Source organism: Tupaia chinensis, unplaced genomic scaffold, assembly GCF_000334495.1.
Source record: "Tupaia chinensis unplaced genomic scaffold, TupChi_1.0 Scaffold000023_1, whole genome shotgun sequence".
NCBI lineage: Eukaryota > Metazoa > Chordata > Mammalia > Scandentia > Tupaiidae > Tupaia > Tupaia belangeri.
Window position 1 is genome coordinate 4402381 of NW_006159453.1, and position 21510 is coordinate 4423890.

The window sequence follows — 21510 nt, forward strand, 5'->3', positions numbered from 1 at the left end:
GCAGTTACAGAAGCTAAATCAAACAGGTTAATTATTTCTGAGAGGAGTGGGGTTTCCATGCAAGCAATCACGTTGCTGAACAAAACGGTTTCGGGCTTATCAAAGACAGTAGCAGGTACAGGATGTCGTCCCAGATATGGTTTTCTATATGGCTAGTACCAGCTATTTTCTCATGGGAAGAGCAAGAAGGCTTACAGAAGCAGACAGCCATGTTAGGGTTAGGGAACAAAATGGACAGATAGTTGTTCATGTGTAAGATCCAATATGCAGCCTGCCACAAGATGAGACCTCATTGTGGGTTTAATTTTTATTTCTCTGATGATTACTGATGTTGAACTTTTTTTTTGTACTTATTTTGTCATTTTTCTTTCTTTTTTTTTATAGCAGTTTGTTCAGATCAGCTGCTTATTTTTAAATTGGATTGTTTGTTGTCTTGTTGGTAAACTGAGTTCCTTCTGTATTCCAGTTATTAATCCAATATTGGTTGTATAACTTGCAAATACGTTCTCTCATTCTGTAGGTTGCCTTTTATTTATGCTGATTGTTTCCTTTGCCTTGCAGAAGCTTTTTAGTTTGAGGTAGTATCATTTGTATGTATTTTATTATTATTATTATTATTTTTTTTTGGAGAAGTTCTTTTTTTTTTTTTTTTGCTTAAGGGGGTGTATGCAGACAGAGACAGAGACAGAAAGGGAGATACCACCCCCCAGGGGAGATGGCCATGCCACAATCTCTTCTCCTCCATTCTCCTCTTGGGATCTTGGGCAAGCATGCACACGCGCCCCGTGTGAGTTTTAAGCCACCAGGTCTGGGACGGAAACCGTGGTTGACTACATGGGAGTCCAGCAACATAGCCATTACGCTAACTGCTGGTCCCCTATTTTTTTGCTGTTATGCTTTTGAGGTATTATTTTAAAATCTTTGTCTAGATCAATGTCCTGAAGCATTTCCTCTATTTTTTTTTAAAAAAATAATTTCATGGTTCAGGTTTCACCTTTAAGTCTTTAAACCATTTTGAGCTAGTTTTTGTATGTTAGGAGAGATTGGGGTCTAGTTTCTTTCTTCTGCATAGATATATCCAATTGCCCCAGTTCCATTTATTAAAGCCTATCTTTTCTTCAATAAATGTTCTTGACAACTTTGTCAAAAATAAGATGGCTGGGATGAGCAGTTGGCATAATGGGTATGTCGCTGTACTCCCATGTAGTCAACCATGGTTCGAGTCCCGGACCCAGTGGCTTAAACTCATGTGGGGCGCATGTGCGTGCGTGCCCAAGATCAAGAGAGGAGAATGGAAGAGAAGTGATTGTGGTGTGGCCAATCCCTCTGGGGTGATCTCTTGCTTTCTGTCTCTCTGTCTTTCAGCACACATGCCCTATAGCAAAAACCTCTTAAAATAAAAAAAAGATAGATGGCTTTTTGTCCACGGATTTATTTCTATATTCTCTATTCTGTTTCAGTGACCTATGTGTCTGTTTCTGTGCCAATACCAGGCATTACTAGCTTTGTGGTATTTTTTCAAAGCAGGTAGTGTGATGCCCCCAATTTTGTTTTTTAGGCAGAGGACTGCTTTAATTATTTGGGGTCTTCCACAATTCCATGTAACTTTTATGATTTTTTTAAATTTCTATGAGGAATTTCTGTGAGGAAATTGAAAAAAATACAAAATCAATACATTTAATCTGTAGATCACTTTTGGTAATATCTACATTTTAACAATATTGTTTTTTTGAATCTATGAACACATTAATAGAATATATTTTCACTTATTTATTTGTGTTCATCAATTACAATCATCAGTGTTTTATAAATTTCATTGTAGAGATCTTTCACATATTTCATTAAATTTATTCCTAGATATTTGATTTTATTTTGTAGCACTTATAAGTGGAATTGTTTTCTTGATTTTTCTCAGTTGCTTTTTTAAAAAGAATTATTTAATTTTATTTATTAATTCTTTTATTTTAATTTGACTAGAGAGAGACAGAGAGAGAGAGAGAAGAAAAGTGAGAAAGCAAGCCATCAGGTCCAGAACTTGAACCGTGGTTGGCCACGTGGGAGTTTCCAGTGTCTTAACCACCATACCACTTGGTCCCTCTCAATTGGTTTCTTATTGGTGCTCAAGAACACTATTGATTTTTGTATGACAATATTGTATACTACAACTTTACTGAAATTCATTTATTCGTTTTAGGAGTTTTTGTGGTTTTGTTTGTATTAGTGGATTCTTTAGGGTTTTCTATATACATGTGATCACTTCATGTGCCAACAGAGACAATTAGAATTTCTCCTTTATGATTTTAAAGTGCTTAAATATTTTTTTTTACCTAATTGTTCTATCTAAAGCTTCCAATATTATTTAAATAGTATATATATATATAATATATCATTTTTATCTTTCATTCATTAATGTATCACATTTATCAATTCATATATGTTGAACCAAACTTGCATCCCCAGGATAAATTCTACTGGCTGATGATGAATAATCTTTTCAGTTGGATTCAGTTTGCAAGTATTTTGCAAGTATTTTGTTGAGAGTATGTGCATCTACATTCACCAGAGATACAGAATTGCAGTTTTGTGTTGTTGTTGTGTCCTTGTCTTTCATTGGTATCGGCATAATGGTGACCTCATAAAATATATTTGGGATGATTTTCTTCATTTTGATCCTTTGAAATCATTTGAGAACAAATGGCATTAGCTCTTTTGTAAAATTTAGGATTCGTAAGCTTCAGCAGAGAAGTCATCGATTTAATCTTGAGATTTTCTTTGTTGGGAGAATTTTTTTCCCACTCATAGAAGTCTTTCGTTGAGGAGGGCTGGTCGGTGGCATGGTGGTTAAGGACACTGGAACTCCCACATGGTTGAACATGGTTTGAGCCACAGACTTGCTGCTTTCTTGCTTTCTCTCTTTCTCTTATTCTGTCCCTCTCTGGTCAAATTAAAACAAACAAACAAGTAAATAGATAAAGTTAAATAAAATAATTCTTTTAAAAAAAGATTTAAAAAAAGAGAAGTCTGTCATTGGGTTACTTTATATAAATTCTTTCCCAAAGTTTTACTCTTAACTTTCTGGGCCTTTGTGGTTTGAATTTCACAGAAAGACACAGTAAGAGCTAACAGCAACAACACAGGAAGGAACCTGAGGTGAGGAGAGAGTCTGAATTTATGTCTGTATCATGGAAACAAAGAGAAAATATAAGCCAAAGAGCACCTTGGAAGGCAAGAGAAGTTATATATGAGGGATTTCTCCATCACATTATAGAATGATACCTGCCCATACTCATAGCCCAGAAAAACTCAAACTTTGTTCATTTTCTGTCTTAGGGAGACCTTTTTTAAAGGGGAAGAGACTGACAAGATACAGTCAATCCCCATCACAGATCCGGTAAGACTTTATTGCCAGAAATGTTGGGTATGCTGCTTCTTCCATTTCCAGAGTCTTGGTATATGCCCAACTGCCACCTTGTTGCCCTTTCCACATCAACCTCACAGTAGTACCTCTCCGAAGAGAAGCTTTCTACACACAACACTGTCGCTGCAGTCAAATCTCCTTGGGTTTCCAGGCACATCCTGCTGTGTATTTCCAAATCTTAACTTTCTCAGGTCTTCTGATAAAATCAGGCACAGTTGAGCTGTTTCAGGATCCAAAGTTATGTTTCTTTGAAATACTTTTAGTATTTGGCTCATTCCTCTTATTTGGCATAAATAGGTCAGTGACAAGAGTGGGCTCAAGATATGGTAGCAGTAATGACCCAAATGACTCAGTGTTTCCAAAGAACATCTTGCATTCTTCACCATTATTATTCTTTCTTGCTCATTAGCCAATATACTTTAAGCTACTTCAAGTTTTTCCCTTAATGTGTTCAATATTTTCTGGAATAATTTCCTGTACTTTTCTGCCACCCCCTGTATCCCATACACAAAGTGATGCTTACAAGATGCTAGACAGCCTGTTCTGTAATTTAAGGACTGCCTCCATGTCTTGATGGTTAAGGCAGTTGGATCCCATCTGGTCAACCCTGCCGTTGAAGTCCTAGACCCAGAGGCTTGAGAAACACATTAGATATATTTGTATGCATGTCCAAAATCCCCAAAAGTGGGAGAGATGGAGGAAAAGGAATTATGACATGATCATACCCTATGGGGGGGGGTTTCTCTCTCCTTTTCTCTCTCTCCCTCATTCTCTATGTCTCTCTTTAGGCTTCTCTCTCTCTGAAGAATCCATGCTTCTCTGGTAAATTTTTTCTAAATTATTTAATTGAACTTATTTGTTTATTTATTTTTAAATTTGACCAGAGAAGGACAGAGAGAGAGAGAGGAAGTGAGAAAGCAAGCTGCCAAGTTCAAGACCCAAACTGCGGTTGGCCATGAGTGAGTTTATTGCCCTTAACCACTACGTCACCTGTGGCCCCAAAATTTAAAAAATAAATAAATACACAAAAATAAGATGTAATGTATTCATCTAATTTTAGTTAAATCAATAATTAATCTCCATCATGATTAACCTCCAACAACTCTGACAACTTAGGAAGCCATTTAAAAATCCTTCTTTTATCAATATCATACATATGCTTGTGACAAATTTATATAATGTAGTTTTAAAAGATATCTTTCTTTCAAACAATTACAAACAATAGAAGCTTGGCGAATGATTCTAATATTTTCTTTCATGTCTAAACTATAGTGAAAATGTTACTTTATAACTAAGAAGAAGTAAATAGCCTTAAATACTTCAACACTATAAGGAGAGAAGAGAGACTTCTTGGATTGCCTTGACTGAGGGAGGACTCCATTTGTGTCATGAGCCCTTGCTCCTCCTATGGCAAAGTCTTCTCCTTGGGAACTATGAGGGCACTGCACTTAGCTCAGCTGGAGGCTCGTTGTTGAAACGGTCAGGTTTAATTTCAGGACTTGAAAAAAGTCTGTCATTCACTTTTTGGCTTCTGTCTTCAGAGTTGTACTAGATCTTTCAGCTCTGAACATTTTATCATTCTAGTTTTCAAGATGACTTCACAGCAACTCAGCTGGAGAAGATACTTTTCTAGCTGATCTTACAGCTGGTGTGGCTGGACAAGAAATAGGAACAGAACACTGCAGAAGGCACTTGTGGGTCTGGGCTAGAAGTCTTTTTTTATCTTCCTATTGCCTGCATCCCCGATGAGGCAGGAGCCAAGCTTTGACCTTGCAGAATTGAGAAATGTCTTCGTGGATATAGAATGAATGATAAGAACGGAAGTCCCTAACTGACCCTTTGAGATAGTCCAGAGGATAGGACTGGAAAGTGTGTTCACACTTTACCAGCCTCCTATCTCCAGCATCCTACTTTTATCTCACTATTTTCCTGCCATTGTATTAATTAAATTTAGACATAGCTAGGAACCTGCCTAGAAACCCTAAAAGTCTCTATATACCTGTGGAATAGAACCCAGTACCCTGGTCCCAGCTGAGCTGTCACACTCTCCCCAGGCAGCCTGCTTGATGGGCTCCAAGGGATCTTGGGGGGCTCCTAGTGTACGTCCCACCAGTGGGACCCTGTGCTATATTAGAGGTGTTGGATATTATTAAAACATCTACATTTTGTAGTAAATAGAAAAATGTCTTAAAAACTGAAAACAAAGGAACACACACAAAATGAAAAACAAACAACTACATCCTCCCCAGACAAAGGTCCCTCCAAAGAAGCTGTGGAAACACTGCAGCTCGCCATTGCTGGTCTGGCATTCCCACCCTCTGCCTGTTCTAATTATGGGGCCAAGGACCCCTAAGCCAACTCCGAAGGGGAAAGCAGCTCCCCGGCTGCAAGTGTGGAGGACCCAGGTGTACTTTCCTTCCTCCTCACCCCTCAAACTCTGTTTTTCTGCCTTCTTAGAAACAGGAGAAAACCACAACAGTTAACTTGACAAGAAAAGAGTGTACTTTAGAGTTATTTTCTCTCAACTGGTAACCAACAGCTGTTATTTCTGGCTTGATTTTCAGCTACTAAGAACAGTCAGTTTCCCAGGAGCAAGAGAGTGCCAGGGGTAAGTGAGGGCTGCTAAGCCTGTGTCCCCCTGGCTGCAGTGTCAAAGCCAGAGGAGTTTGCTCCTAACCTTGGCCTTCCATGCATGCTTTCCTTAACTAACACCCTGGTCTGTGGGCAAAGGCAAGGAGAGGCACAAAGGGCTATGGTTCAAGGTGGGGTAGCCTGTGGGTGTTGGGTCTGGACAGCTCAGTGCCTTTCCTTGATTCAGAGGTGACTGCCAGGCTGCAGGGCGCACCATGTCCCTGGGATGCACTGCGTGTCAGGAGCATGAGCCCATGGCTGCTGTGAAGCCCTGCTTGGGGCATAGAGCAGTGTACCCCACACGTGTCTGCGAAAAAGAGATTGAAGTTTCTTCTTCAACTAGGGGCCAAAATTCAGCCCCCTTGCACAGGTGCTGGGTGGGGTGCTTTTCCTCCCTAAGCCCTCAGACTTTCCTTGATGGGAATTGGGAAGATGGAAGAAAAAATAGTGATTATCCAACAGATTTTTATTAAGGTTTCACAGTTGAAATCCTAACAGATCTTTTCTTGCTTATTTTTGCATTATTCACTCTTAATATCTGTAGCTGCTATATAGTTTCTATAAGGGATCATTTGATCTCATCTCATTGATGAACGGTTAAAAATTCTTGTAAGTTTTAGTTCATCCTACACCATTTCAGACAGTGTGGTCCATACAAGAACTGCATCGAGTAAGCAGTGGTACACAAGAAACAGGAAGTCGGGGCCTATTCAGCCATTACTTAGGGTGAGTTTCATGGGAGTAACTTTTGGAAACTATTGATCAACTGCATGATCTAAGAGGATCTGTTCAACTTATCTGATGTAGAGTTCAAAGTGTTTTGGTTTGGATCTCTCAGTTGGGTTCACATTAGAAAGCAAAACCAAAAGGAAAAGCCAGCAAACTGCAGGGTGGTGTCCTGTCTGGGTTTGTCAGGGGCCTTATCAGAGTAACACAGATGGGGGCGGGGGCTCATCAGCAAAAGGCATTTCCTCTCAGTTTGATGCCAGATGTCCCAGGTTAAGATGCTGGCATGGTTCATTATTAGTTTAAAGGCCCGAATGCACTCACATTCGAATGTACTCACATTCTAAGGTTCTGAAAGTTTATACAGCCACATATGAATTTGGTGTGGAGGGCACACAGCTCAGACCACAACAGCCCTTTGAAGATTTTTAATGTTAAATCTAAGAAACAGGTTCTATAATTCCTCCTACTCTTAACAAGCAATAAAAGGGTCATGCCTCCCCCCATAAACCAACACTGATCCTAATCATCGATGGAAAAAGGAGAAAAATTTTATGGAGTTAGTCTGTTCTTTTTCTTTTCTTTTTTCTTTTCTTCTTTTCTTTTCTTTTCTTTTTTTTGGGGGGGGGGATGGTGGGGAGAGGTTTTTGCTATAGGGTGTATGCACTTGCCTGGAAGACAGAGAGAGACAGAGAGACAGAAAGGGAGAAAGAATCCCCCCAGGGAGGATGGCCATGCCGCAATCCCTTCTCCTCCATGCTCCTCTTGGGATCTTGGGCACGCAGGGACACGTGCCCAGTATGAGTTTAAGCCACCAGATCCAGGACTTGAACAGAGGTCAGCTACATGGGAATTCAGCAACATAACCATTACATCAAATGCTGGTCTGTTAAAAGAACTTGGTGTGCGTATGTTTTATAAGGTTTATTTTATTATAACTAACATTCCTCCCTAAGCCCTCAGACTTTCCTTGATGGGAATTGGGAAGATGGAAGAAAAAATAGTGATTATCCAACAGATTTTTATTAAGGTTTCACAGTTGAAATCCTAACAGATCTTTTCTTGCTTATTTTTGCATTATTCACTCTTAATATCTGTAGCTGCTATATAGTTTCTATAAGGGATCATTTGATCTCATCTCATTGATGAACGGTTAAAAATTCTTGTAAGTTTTAGTTCATCCTACACCATTTCAGACAGTGTGGTCCATACAAGAACTGCATCGAGTAAGCAGTGGTACACAAGAAACAGGAAGTCGGGGCCTATTCAGCCATTACTTAGGGTGAGTTTCATGGGAGTAACTTTTGGAAACTATTGATCAACTGCATGATCTAAGAGGATCTGTTCAACTTATCTGATGTAGAGTTCAAAGTGTTTTGGTTTGGATCTCTCAGTTGGGTTCACATTAGAAAGCAAAACCAAAAGGAAAAGCCAGCAAACTGCAGGGTGGTGTCCTGTCTGGGTTTGTCAGGGGCCTTATCAGAGTAACACAGATGGGGGCGGGGGCTCATCAGCAAAAGGCATTTCCTCTCAGTTTGATGCCAGATGTCCCAGGTTAAGATGCTGGCATGGTTCATTATTAGTTTAAAGGCCCGAATGCACTCACATTCGAATGTACTCACATTCTAAGGTTCTGAAAGTTTATACAGCCACATATGAATTTGGTGTGGAGGGCACACAGCTCAGACCACAACAGCCCTTTGAAGATTTTTAATGTTAAATCTAAGAAACAGGTTCTATAATTCCTCCTACTCTTAACAAGCAATAAAAGGGTCATGCCTCCCCCCATAAACCAACACTGATCCTAATCATCGATGGAAAAAGGAGAAAAATTTTATGGAGTTAGTCTGTTCTTTTTCTTTTCTTTTTTCTTTTCTTCTTTTCTTTTCTTTTCTTTTTTTTGGGGGGGGGGATGGTGGGGAGAGGTTTTTGCTATAGGGTGTATGCACTTGCCTGGAAGACAGAGAGAGACAGAGAGACAGAAAGGGAGAAAGAATCCCCCCAGGGAGGATGGCCATGCCGCAATCCCTTCTCCTCCATGCTCCTCTTGGGATCTTGGGCACGCAGGGACACGTGCCCAGTATGAGTTTAAGCCACCAGATCCAGGACTTGAACAGAGGTCAGCTACATGGGAATTCAGCAACATAACCATTACATCAAATGCTGGTCTGTTAAAAGAACTTGGTGTGCGTATGTTTTATAAGGTTTATTTTATTATAACTAACATGATAATCATTAATGGAGTAGAGTGCACATTTTGCAATGACTTGATTTTTTTTTTTTGCTAAAAGATTTTAATTACCTTAGGTATTTGTTGTTAATATGTATATTACCAAAAAATTGGCTTATTGACACATACCAATATATTGCTTTGATTGTTCATTGTAGAAACTACACGTTAATCCGAGATAATAAAAATATATGGAGAGGTTATTTGTTATTAGCTTGTGCCAATGAATTCGGCAGTAATTACTGTTTCATCCATTGATAATATTGAAAAGAAGGTTTTGAATTCAGTACGTTATTTTTTTCAAGGTATCCCAGACAGTAAGTGACATGAACTGTGCAGTTTGAACCCAAGCAGCCTGACTCCAAATTCTGTGCTGTGGCTCTTCAGGGCAGCTCTGGATTTCTCCTGCCTGACTTCAGCTTCATGGACCACTGGCTGTCAGTCCCTCCTGCTGCTCCCCTCCTGCCGCTCCTCTCCTGCCTCCTCTGCCTCCTCGGGGAGGGGGCATGGTTCCTCCCTTGTTCAGGTCCTGGTCACCTTCATGCCAACACTGACTCCTGGTGAGATTCATGCCCAGTACATAATTATTATCGCATCAAGGTAATTAGTATACCAATCAATTCAAACATTTGTCATTACTTTGTTTCAGGAACATTCAAAATCTTCTTCTCCAGCCAGGTCAAAACCTACAATAAATTATTTGTTTATTGCATGAATATACCACAAGTCATTTCTTCATTTATTTTAATGGAGATTTATATGACTTCTACTTTATCTTTTATTACCTTGGCTGTGATAAATGTTTTTATATGTGCATCCTGGTGCACATGCACACAAACTTTCTTTTTGTGATACACCTAGAAGTGGAATTCCTAGGGTGCAAGGTATGTGGGTCCTCAGCTACTCAAGACAATGCGCAGTAGCTTTTCAAACTCTGTGCAATTGGCCCGCTTTATTTCATAACAACCGAGACTCCTCCACATCCTAACTGAATTTTGGTAACATAAAATATGTTTTTTTTTTCTTTTTCTCTTACAAAGACTTTTATTAGGTTGACAGAAATGAGAAAACTCATGTATTTTATAAAATGATGTATTATATACTTTTAAGAGCTTTATTTAGATTTAATAGATATTTTTAAAGCTGCACATATTTAATGGATACAGTTTCTGATATGGACATGCACATATACCGATGAAGACAGCACCACAATCAAGATAAAAACAATTATTACTTTAAAAAGTTTTCTTGTGATCTTTTCCCCTTTTTCAGTGATAACACATAACACGAGACCCATAACCTGGTGCTGGCTGATACAGGGCATGCTAGCAGATGACAGTGTCAAGATCCTATGGGAAGTTCTCTCCCTCTCTCTCTTTCATGGAAGAAATAATTTTTTTTGAAAGGTTTTTTTTTTTTTGCTATAGGGTGCGTGCACTCGCCAGACAGACAGAGAGAGACATAGAGACAGAAAGTGAGAAATCACCCCCCCAGGGGGGATGGTCACGCCGCAATCCCTTCTCCTCCATTCTCTTCTTGGGATCACGTGCCCGGGGTGAATTTTAAGCCACCGAGTCCGGGACGCGAACCGCGGTTGACTACGTGGGAGTCCAGCAACATAGCCATTACGTTAACTGCTGGTTCCCTGGAAGAAATAATTTTAACAATAATAACAATTAAAAATAAATAAATAATTCTTTAAAATAGTTCATTATAAATAGATATTTAAGAGCATATTTCTTTTGAGATTGTTACAATGCCAAAAGCTTAGAAAAATGTTAAATATCTTGATTGAATGAGAAAAGAAACAATGTTCAAGTCTCTCTGTGAGGTACTGATGAGATAAAGCTGAGACATCCTTTAAAGGAATACGACACAGTCACAAAAGAAAAACGAGAGGGGAAGCTCTGTGTTCACTAATACAAAGAAATTTCCAAGACAAATTGTAAGTAAAATAATGCAGAATGTGAATTTAGAAAGCACAAGACATGCTTTATTATTTTGTTTTTATTATGGACTTTCAAAAGATTTGAGAGTTTATTCCTGAATATATTTTCAGATATGAAGTCCCCTGGGATGTTGACTGAAATGATGTTTAAAGTCTGCCCTACACTTACAAAATGATGAACTAAAAGAAAGTTTCTTGGAGGTCAACTCAACATTTGGGAACCTCTTTTAGGCACTAGATCTATTCCACTCTATGTGCTTTATTCGCCAAATTCTGCTCCTCTGTAAGGTGTCCTATTTCCTGATTTCCTGAGAAAAAGATGAGGTGCCCTTCTCTGTGTTATCAGTAGTCTCTACAGTCACTCTTAACACAGAATGTTTTATATGATTGTGAAGTTCACATTGCCCATTTCCTTCTGTCCACCACTTCTTCATCTAGGTACTTGGTTCTTCTTCATCATCTTTAGTTCGAAGTACAAAATCCATCACATAAACCACAGGTAAGGGTTGAATAAATAAAGAACTGTACCCCCAAATGGGCCCCAACTTACAATGTCTGCACAGTATTCTCCAGTCTTTAGGGCTCTCAAAGTAAAGGACATAGTTTTAGGAATTAGGACAGAAAAATCAGAATGGACATGCATCCAGTCTCAACCTGCCCCCGTGTTCTTTCTGAGGACCAGACATTCCCTATACTCCGAGTTTCTCAATCTTCTCACCCATGACAATTACCCAGGAAGCATGTCTTCACCAAGCATGTTCCAGCACAATGATGATGCTTAAAACAAGAAAGAAAGTACCTGAACTCGGCAGACCTCTCACTTTTCTCATAGTCCTTCTATCAGTTCAGGCTATATCTGCCGAAATGAAACCCATGCTTTGTGTATAAGAGGATCAAAATCTCACTGAAAATAATGCCCGCAGGCTGACCAAGTGGAAGAATCTGTGCATGGTGCATAGAGCCATGGGACGGCAACAGTGTAATTACGCTTGCTTCTTCCTTCTCTCCAACATGGTATGAGTTCACCTCTGCTTTCCTCAGGGTTTCAAAGTAATGTTTAGTGGTGTTCCACTTTCTCAACTGTCAGGAAAAGCCCTGCAGTTTAGCTAATTCCCAAAGAACTGTGGGTGTCCCTCAGAGGAATGCTCAGAATACCGCACGTCTGAATGGTCTGGGAAAGAGCTTTGGGCGACAAGGAAATCTCTGCTTCCCCATCACATCTCCCCACCCATGTGACCAACAATAGAAACATGAAAAGTCAACATGAATATGTTGGCATGAAATTATAGCTGTTTTGTAAGGAAGGGATCAAGAGTGAGGTGAAGGACAAAAAAAAAAAAAAAAAAAAAAGCAGAGTAAAAATATTTTCTACCCACTTAGAAGTCCAAGAATAAGATATTATTTGTTGAAATAGTTTGTGTACACCCAAAGATAAGCTCCAGACAAAAAAAAAAAAAAAAAAAAAACCAAAAAACCAACAAAAAACCCTTCCTAATACTTGAAAATTAATTACAAATTACTGGATTATTGAAGAAATAACATGTCCGTTTCTAGTACCTTCTAAACAATTTTGTAGGGAGGCGAGTTCACAGGCATTCTTGCACATGGTATTTTAGAAGAGTAAGTCAGCTAAATTCCTTTTTCCATTTTCTCAGAATTTGTCGGTAGCCTGTCTCAGTAGCGCTGCCTTTTCCCCTGTGATCCTGTGTTTGAATAGCCTCTGTGGAATTCATTTCCTAAGGAAACTCTTCTGTTTTAAAGATACTAAGGGTGGGGGCCTGTTAGGAACGCACACACTGGGAGGAAGCAGGACATTTGAACAATGTGTTTCTATCCTGAGGAAGTCCCTTCTGAGAATCAAAGAGTTACAGCAAGGTGGACAGAGTGAGGTGCTATGGCAGATTCCCTGGTCTTGAGGTTAGATCTGGGCATGGTCCTCTCTGCAGAGAGGGGCAGTGAGGTCCCGGGAAGCAGCTCCAGTACCTGGAAAGCACAGCTGCCCTGAGACTTAGGCCTGCTGTAACTTATGCCAAGTTCATCAAAGGGACCTGGGACCTTTTGCTTTTCCCCAACCACGGTTCTTTATGCCACTGACCTCACTCTTTCTGTCAACCTCTACGTAACAACAAATCCTTTGTGTTAACAGAGAAAAGGCTGCTTTCTGAGATGATCATTTCAGATTCAGGTAATTTGCATGCCCATTAACCACCCACAGGTGTAAATTGGAGTCAGCTTCCAAACATCCACAGCACATTGGTTACTGTATACAATGGACCAAATGTTCCTGTCTCCTCAATATTCCTGTGTTGAAACCTGACTCCCATTGAGATCCTATGAGTGGGGCCTTCATGAACAAGATCAGTGTTCTTTGAAAGGTCTGAAGAGAGAGCTCTTTCCTTTCACAGCATGAAGGCACAGCCAGAAGGTGCATGCGTGAACCAGAAGTTAGGTCCCCATAGAATTATATAAAAAAGAGAAAGAAGGGATAATCTCTGTAGAGAAGTTCTTATTGAGACTCAATCAAGAGTGCAATAAATGGGAGCTATGCTCATTATTATGACTTATTTATCAAATGCCAAGAGCCAGGAACTACATTGGGTGCAGCATATTCAAATATGTCTAAGACATGGGCAATCTCTCAGAACACTTATTGTTCCCACTTACTAGGCACCACTAAATCGATACACTGAGAATGAGTCTAATATTCAAGAAAACGGTCCTAAAAATATATATTGAGGTTTCCTCATTTTTATGCTCTTGAAACTGACTCCCAAACATGACATAAATGACATTATTTGAAAAGATTTCACGAAGTCTTTCTGTTTTGTTAGTGGTCTCTGAGATTGCTTACAATAATTGAGAAGTTCTGGTTAAGAAATCATGCCAAACCCAAATGGCACCGCTCTTAGTGATTTCTTTTAGGATGTCGAATAATTACTTTATCTTTACTTCTTTTTTTTTTTTTTTTGAGAGGTTTTCGCTGTAGGACACGTGCGCTCACCAGAAAGACAGAGAGGGGCAGAGTCAGAAAGTGAGAAATCACCCCCCCAGGGGGGATGGCCACAATCCCTTCTCCTCCATTCTCCTCTCAGGATCTTGGGCACGCACTCACATGCACCCGGTGTGAGTTTAAGTCGCTAGGTCCGGGACTCGAACCATGGTTGATGATGTGAGAGTCCAGCAACGTAACCTTTATGCCATCTGCTGGTCTAAGCTTTACTACTTTTAGTAGCCTACTTTTAAGCTATTTCTTTGCAGAGGCTGTTATTTTCTTTTATTGCCTAATTGTCAGATCTCTGAAGAAATCTGGAAAGCCCCAGGACATTGGAAGGGTAAGGAAAAACCCAAAGCTCCAGTGAGAGAGAGAGAGAGCAGGAGGGAGCAATGCAGCAAAGGCAGGAGAGAGGGGAGGAGGGGAAGCACTCCTGACCTTCCCATCAAGGCGCCTCTTCCCAGCTCTGAAAGGTCTCTGTTCTGGGTGAGACTGGGACAGGGGTGAGAAGAGATTTGTAAGGGTCTTTTTCTTTGTAGTCTGATACTGAAGAATTACTGTGCTCCATTGGAGGTGTTACATTTCCTGTCTTCCTGGTTTCTGTGCTCCTGTGTTGATTTCTGGTCATGTGGTTGAAACTATTGTTCATAGGAAGTAGCAATTGCCTCTTACGCCTGTCTACCACCTCTTCATCTAGGTAGTTGGTCTTCATCATCTTTTCTTTAGTTCAAAGTACAAAATCCATCGCATAAACAACATGTATAGGTTGAACAAATAATGAACTCTACCCCCAAAAGTGTCCCAACTTACCATGTCTGCACAATTTCCCCCCATCTCTAGGGCTCTCAAAATAAAGGTCATAGTTTTAGGAGTTAGCACAGAAGAATCAGAATGGACATGCATCTAGTCTCAACCTGCCACCATGTTCTCTCTGAGGACTAGACACTTTCTGTGTAGATGTACCATGCAGTATGACTTTGGTTCTAGTTGCTGTCAGTAGTGTGGTCACTGTGTGTTTTTTGCAGCTGAAATGTATGCAGGCAGTATCTGTGATTATCTTTATAGTTGAGACTGTGTTTGTCCAGTGATACAATTTTGCTGTGTACAGGAGCAGGCTGGGGTGTAGACTGTGTGAGGTTCTCAGATCCTTTCCATGGGGCACAAAGTGCAAGGGACCCAACCAGAGAGACCAGTACAGGGACAGTTGTAGCAGGAGTCAGTTGTATGGGTGCTGGTGACCTCAGGCTCTGGCTGGGATGTGTGCAAAGCACATGGGTTTCAATGATTTTGAGGGACTGAGTTTTCAGTCAGTGGTAGATGTAGCAACTGACCTGGTGTCCTCTGGCTCTGTATAAGGGGAACACAGCACATAGGGATTCCTTTGCTCCAGGGAACAGACCCAACTCTGCGGTGGTAGAGATACCCAGGACAGTGCTTCAGGGCCTGGGCGTGGCAAGCATAGTGTGCAGGGGTGGGAGAATCCCAGTAGAGGGTATAGGATCTCCCATGGCAATGGCACCGGCAGAGATGTGGGGAAGTGGCCAAGGCTCTCAAATCCTAAGTGGGGCTTGTATAGGCCCCTCCAGTGGAAGTATCTGGATTGTTTATCTGCTCCAAATGGGTGGTATATCAGGACCTGGATGGCCACACGGGGCTGAGAAAACCCCTGAGTGAGTGGGCAGTGCCATGGGGGTCCCGCAGGGGCTGAGCTCCTTGATCTACTGTCTTGAATGCCTACAAGACCTTGGGAAGCTGAGCTGAGAGAGTAGGCAGGGCACTGTGGCACTGCAGTAGGGAAGGGGAGATTCAGGAGTCTTTAGTCCCTGGGAGAGGGCTGAGTGAGAGGAGAGCCAGTTCTTCAGTCTCTAGGGAGGAGGGACTGTCCTGAGTCTCTTATCTTTGGGGGGCATTGAGGAGTTTGGTGTTTGGTGGGGGAGAGCATCTGCAAACGCAGAGTCTGGATGGTGATGGGGTATCTGAAGGCCTCTCTTTAAGGCCCCCCAATGGCTGAAACTTCGGTGCAAAAGGGAGTACTCCTGTGGTGGATGACCAGTGGAGTAGACAAGGAGGTGGGAACGGGCGGTCTAGGTATAGAGATTGATGCCTGCCCTCTCCATTCTCAGGCAGAGTGGGCAGGTTTTGCTCCACAGGGTTGCCTTTGTAGAAGAGTTAAGACAGGCTCCAGGAGGACGTCTTTTGTCAGAGTTGAAAGGAACTCATGTCTCAGCTTTTAGAGACAAAATTCGTGACCTGACATCTATTCTGCCTATCCTCCTCTACAGGGAAAACCCTCCCAGCTGTCCCTGTGTCCTCCCTCCCATGAATGATGTAGCAAAACAAATGAAGGATGGGTGTCCCTCCTCCCCCAGGGGAAGAACATTCAGGCATCTTCTCTGGCCATGTCTCTCACGGGCTTTATGTTTCCTTGACAATAGGCTGTTGGATATAGAACCTCCCCACCAGATTACACACGTAGAGAGGGAAGGGGTCCTTCAGCGTGTAATGTCACCATTTAGTTTTTCTGGAAGCACCACGGAATTGCAGAAAGCAAACCCATTCATGTCTCCTAGTGCAATGCATGGTGAGACCACAAACAAATTCGCTTGTCACGTTCATATTCACTCAGAGGTTATGCATTTCCTCCCCACACCAACCCAAAGACGAATGGGTCCTGACTGTGTGTCCTACGACTGAAGCAGAGTGTTCAAACTTCCTCTTCCACTCACATGAGTGGGCTGATGGACTCTACAGCAAATACCAAATTATCAGAATTGGCCACAGACCAACCAGAAACATATGAGTCCAGACTGCGGGTCCTACGACCGAAGGAGAGTGTAAAAATCTCCTCTCCCATTTTCTGAGTGGGCGGACTGGTGGGCTCTATAGATCCCTGGGGCTTGCCAGATGACCAGAGTTGACCATAGGCGATGCATCCAGGTCTGGAGTAAGAGTCGGTCCTTCTTTCCAAGTGGAGTGCCATAATCCAGGCATGCTAGTACTCCGAGTGACAGTGAGCGTCCCAGCTGAGGGATCCCGTCAAACAAGTCGGGGATGGGGGGGTACTGGGGGAGGGAGCGCCTATCCCTCTACATCACAGTGCTCGTCCCAGGGGGGAATCACCCTAGGATCGGTGGCTCAAAGGGCCGGTCTGATTTTCCCTTTCCAGCCAACGCACCAAATGTTGTGGAAAAACAGATGGCTAAGGGACAAAAAGCAACACTCTAGAGAGACAGGAATTACTCTTTATTGTTACTGCCCGCAGGGTACAGAGGAGTTAGTTCTGGAAAGCTCTGGCCCCCTCTGAGGGTTAAGCACAGTCTTTCATTATGGAGTTTGGGGGAAGGGGGAACTCTAGCAGGCAAGGGGTACCCTTTCCAGAAGAAAGAACCCCAAAGTTTACTTTAGAGAAGAAAGGGTTAGATAAGCAGGGTGTCTGCTTTCCTGAGGCCTCAGATAGCTTTTATCATTTCAAAGGGGAAAAGGGCAGTGAGTTCTCGGAGACCTGGGGAGTGTCAGTATCTGCCAGCTTTGGGCTACTGTGAGTTCCCAGCAGGCACCTACATTCCAGGAAAAGGAGTGCTCAGGGGAAGGGCCTGGCACAGACCTCAGTGCAGCTGCCCACATCAAAATGAGATTCACAGGATGGGGCTCTCATGAATGACACCTGGTGGGTTTATTAAAAGAGACACGTGGAAGCAGACACTAGCTCCTACCCTCTGCCATGTTATGAGCCAGCAAGGAAGCCCTCACTAAAGGCTCTTAGACTTCTCAGCCTCTAAAACGGAAAGGTAAATAAAATTCTGTAGAGTTGTACTTAGTAGATTTCAAATGAAATTATTCAGATTTGTTCTTCTTTGGAAGTTCTGGTCCATCTGCAGATGTGTGTTTTTTCCATAAAGTTTTGTGTGTAGCAGGATATTAAAATGAAACTCTCCCTGTCTGAGAATTTCCAGTAGGCCCCAGAGCAGAGTAGATTAGGTGCCAGATAAGCACACATTCTAAAAGAGGGTACTAGATGGGTTTTCCTGGAGTGAACTAATAAAGTGTAATTTAAAAACCTCATTTAGTTAAATCAAACTTCAAATATATATTACCTTAGGAAGCCATTTTGTTTTGTTTTATCTTATTTTATTTTTGGCATTTTTATAACTTCATTTGAAAATCAGTAGTTCAGTTCTCATCCATAATGGTTGTCTAAGTTTTTGACATGGTAACAGATACATAGGTATCTGTGTAATCTGTGCTCATTACAATTTCCGGACGATTGCACACGCAAATGTATGGGCCACCCCTTATTCCTCCAGCCCACGGCTTTGCTGAGCCCCCTATCAGTGATCATCTCTGGAGTCCCATCTCCTGCACGGCAAATTTCCTGATGGTTTAGAGTAAAAAAACAGCTCATTTTTTGAAGCCCTTGCCAGAAATACACTTGTGAATGTTGATGGTGTATTCTGGTCACCACCTTGTTGATGACAGAGTGGCCTTTCCTTGTCCCACTGTACTTGGCAGGAAATATTTTGCCTGGCCCCATTTGGAAAGATAAGCCTTATTTATTTTGGAAGGTTTTCGCTATAGGGCGCGTGCACTCACCAGCTAGACAGAGAGAGACAGAGAGACAGAAAGCGAGAAATCACTCCCCAGGGGGGATGGTCACGCTGCAATCCCTTCTCCTCCATTCTCCTCTCGGGATCTTGGGCATGCACGCACACGCTCCCAGCGTGAGTTTTAAGCCACCTGGCCTGGGATACAAACCACGGTCGACTATGTGGGAGTCCAGCGACATAGCCATTACGCTAACTGCTGGTCCTGAAAGATAAGCCATTTTAAACTCCATCTTTTACCAGGACAAACAGATGGCCTAATGGTTACATTGTTGAACTCCCATGTAGTGAACCGCAGTTTGAATTTAGAATAGGTGGCTTAAACTATGCCAGGCATGTATGTGTGCATGCGTACCCAAGATCCCAAGAGGAGATTGTCTCTCTGGCAAGTGCACATGCTGCCCTATAGCAAAGATCTCTCTTAAAATAAAATCCATCTTTTACCAATATCATGTGCTCATAACAGACGTACACAATGTAAATTTAAAAGGTGTATTTTCTTCAACCAATTATGAACAATGGAAGCTGGGAGAATGACTTTAATATGTTTTCTTCCATATCTAAACAATAAAGAACACATTAATTTATAATAATAAAGAAGTAAATAGCCTTAAACACTTCGTCACAGAAAGAGGTTGTGTCACTGGACTCCCACATAGTCAATCTCAGTTTGAGTCTGGACCCAGTGGCTTAAAACTCATGCTGGGTGCATGTGTGTCTGTGCCCAAAATCCAGAGAGGAGAATGGAGGAGAAGGGATTGTGGCATGGCCGTCCCCCTGGTGGGAGGATAATTTCTCACTTCCCATCTCTCTGGCGAGCACACACACCCGATAGCAAAAATCTCTCTCTAAAAAAAAGAAAAGAAAGAAAGACTTCTTTGACCTATTTGGCTGATGGGGGACTCCATTTATTAAGGCTTGCAAAATGAGCTCTCGCTCCTCCTCTAGCAATCTCTGCCCCTCGGGAAATATAAGGCCACTATACTTAGCTCAGCTTGAGCTGGCCAAATTTAATTTCAGAACTTGAGAAAAGTCTGTTATTCAGTTTTGGCTTCTATCTTCAGAGTTGTACCAGACTTTTCAGCTCTAAATATTGTATCATTCTAGTATTAAAGGTGAGTTCATGGCAACCCAGCTGGAGATGATACCTCTTTAGCTGCTCTAGTGTGGCTGTGCCACTGAGACTCAACATAAAACAGGGGCAGAACGTTGTGGAAGGCACTTGGGGGTCTGGGCAGAGAACCTGATCCTTCTCCACGTTCCCTCTTTCCTCTCCCTACTGACTACATCACAGATGAGGCAGGAGTCAAGCTTCAACCTTGTAGAATTGAGTAATGCCTTTGTGGATACAGAATGAATGGAAAGAACCAAAGTCTCTCACTGATCCTTGGAGACAGCGTCTACACAAACCCAGAGGGTAGCACTGCAACCTGTGTCCACACTTGAACGGCCTCCTGATTCCAGCACCCTACTTTAATCTGGCTCTCTTTTCCTGCCATTGGAACAGTTAATCTAAGGCACAGCTAAGAGCCTGCTTAAGGACCCTCACAGTCACTACAAACCTATAGAATGGAGCCTACCACACTGGCCACAACTGAGCTGTCACCCCATTCCCAGGCAGCCTGTCTCACTGGCTCCAAGGGATCCAAGCTGGTTCCTAGTGTACGTCCCACAATTGTGTTGTGGCGCGAGACACTCAAGGATTGAGACCACTCAAGAAATTAGAATTTTTATGGGCCTTTATTCCTGGCCAGGGTCAGCAGCCCCTAACCATGAACTGCTGCCCCCAACTACATGCAGGTAGAAGAGAAGACAACAGCACTGACCCACAGTTTTGCAGAATATCTAAGCATAAAAACCGCAAGGGGACCCTTACATGTTTTTTGGGAAGGGCAGTTAAGGGTTGGGGGTGAGGAGTGCTGTAAGGGAGAAAATGCTACAAAGGTTGCAAAGGTTGCTAAACAGTTCTTTACTCACAATCTGTTTTTCAAGCCGTTTATAGAGGCAGAACAGCATTTGATAAGACACACCCTGTCGTGCGAGCAGGTTCCCACAGCCTTATTTTCTGCACTCTGGGGGCCAAGCAAGAGTTGCAGGGCTCATCTTAGCCTGACATACGCCGTTTTCTGTAATGCAGCCCATCACAACTGGACCACTAGGCTATATTAGGGGTTTGGATATTACTAAAACATCTAAATCGCATAGTAGATGGAAAATTGTTTTAAAAAATAGAAAATAAATGATCACATAAAAAAAGAATAAAAACAAGTAACATCTTTCCCAAAGGTCCCTCCAGACAGGCTGTGGAAGCACTGGCAGCCTCCCACTGCTTTGCTTGCATTCCCACTTGCTGCTCAACTTTAATTGTGAGGCCAAGGTCCCCCAAGCCCACTGTTAGGGGAAGCAGCCTCCAGGCTACCAGACCAAGTGTGCAGGGCAAGGGGTCCCTTCCTCCCTCCTCATCTCACAAAAGTCTGTTTTCCTGCCTTCTCAGAAGCAGTGCAAAACCTCAACAGTCAACTTGGCAAGAAAGAAGTGCACTTTCATTTTCGGTTCTCCTCAACTTATAACAGACAGCCTTGCTGTCATCTTCTGACTGATTTTCAGCTTCTTAGAGCACTGTGTTCCTGAGGAGCCCGAGGCAGGAGGAGAGCACCAGGCGTGACCCAGCACTCAGCACCTGTCCCCTGGCAGCAGCGCTCAAGCCAGGTGAGTTCTGAGCTGTGTTCCCCTCCCACTTCCCCTAACTGACTGACTAAGCCGCAACAGATTCCAAGCTCAGACTGTACCCTGCAAGGGGGTGGAGGCAGGGAGAGGCTGGAAGGCAGGGTGTCCGGAAGGCAGGGTGTCCCGAAGCCTGGTGACCCGCGGGTCTCTGGACTCCCTGCTGCTCAGCGTCTCCCTCTGGCCCAGAGGTGGCTGTGAGGCTGCCGCAGCAGCATGCACTCCGTCCAGGGTTGCTTT

At 42.4% G+C, this 21510-nt stretch overlaps 1 protein-coding gene and 1 pseudogene across 3 annotated transcripts in view; one reads left to right on the top strand and one right to left on the bottom strand.

Annotated features, from left to right (window-relative positions):
• Positions 1 to 3119: 3119 nt before the first annotated feature.
• LOC106734551 (putative E3 ubiquitin-protein ligase TRIML2 pseudogene) lies at positions 3120 to 3804 on the bottom strand (annotated as a pseudogene).
• A 17248-nt stretch (positions 3805 to 21052) lies between these two features.
• LOC102501296 (guanylate-binding protein 4) overlaps positions 21053 to 21510 on the top strand; it is an 80951-nt gene continuing 80493 nt past the window's right edge. For all 3 annotated transcript variants that reach the window (XM_027770566.1, XM_027770575.1, XM_027770564.1), the window contains exon 1: positions 21053 to 21255. The gene's annotated coding sequence lies outside the window, so the exon portion shown is untranslated. The remainder of the gene's footprint in view (positions 21256 to 21510) is intronic.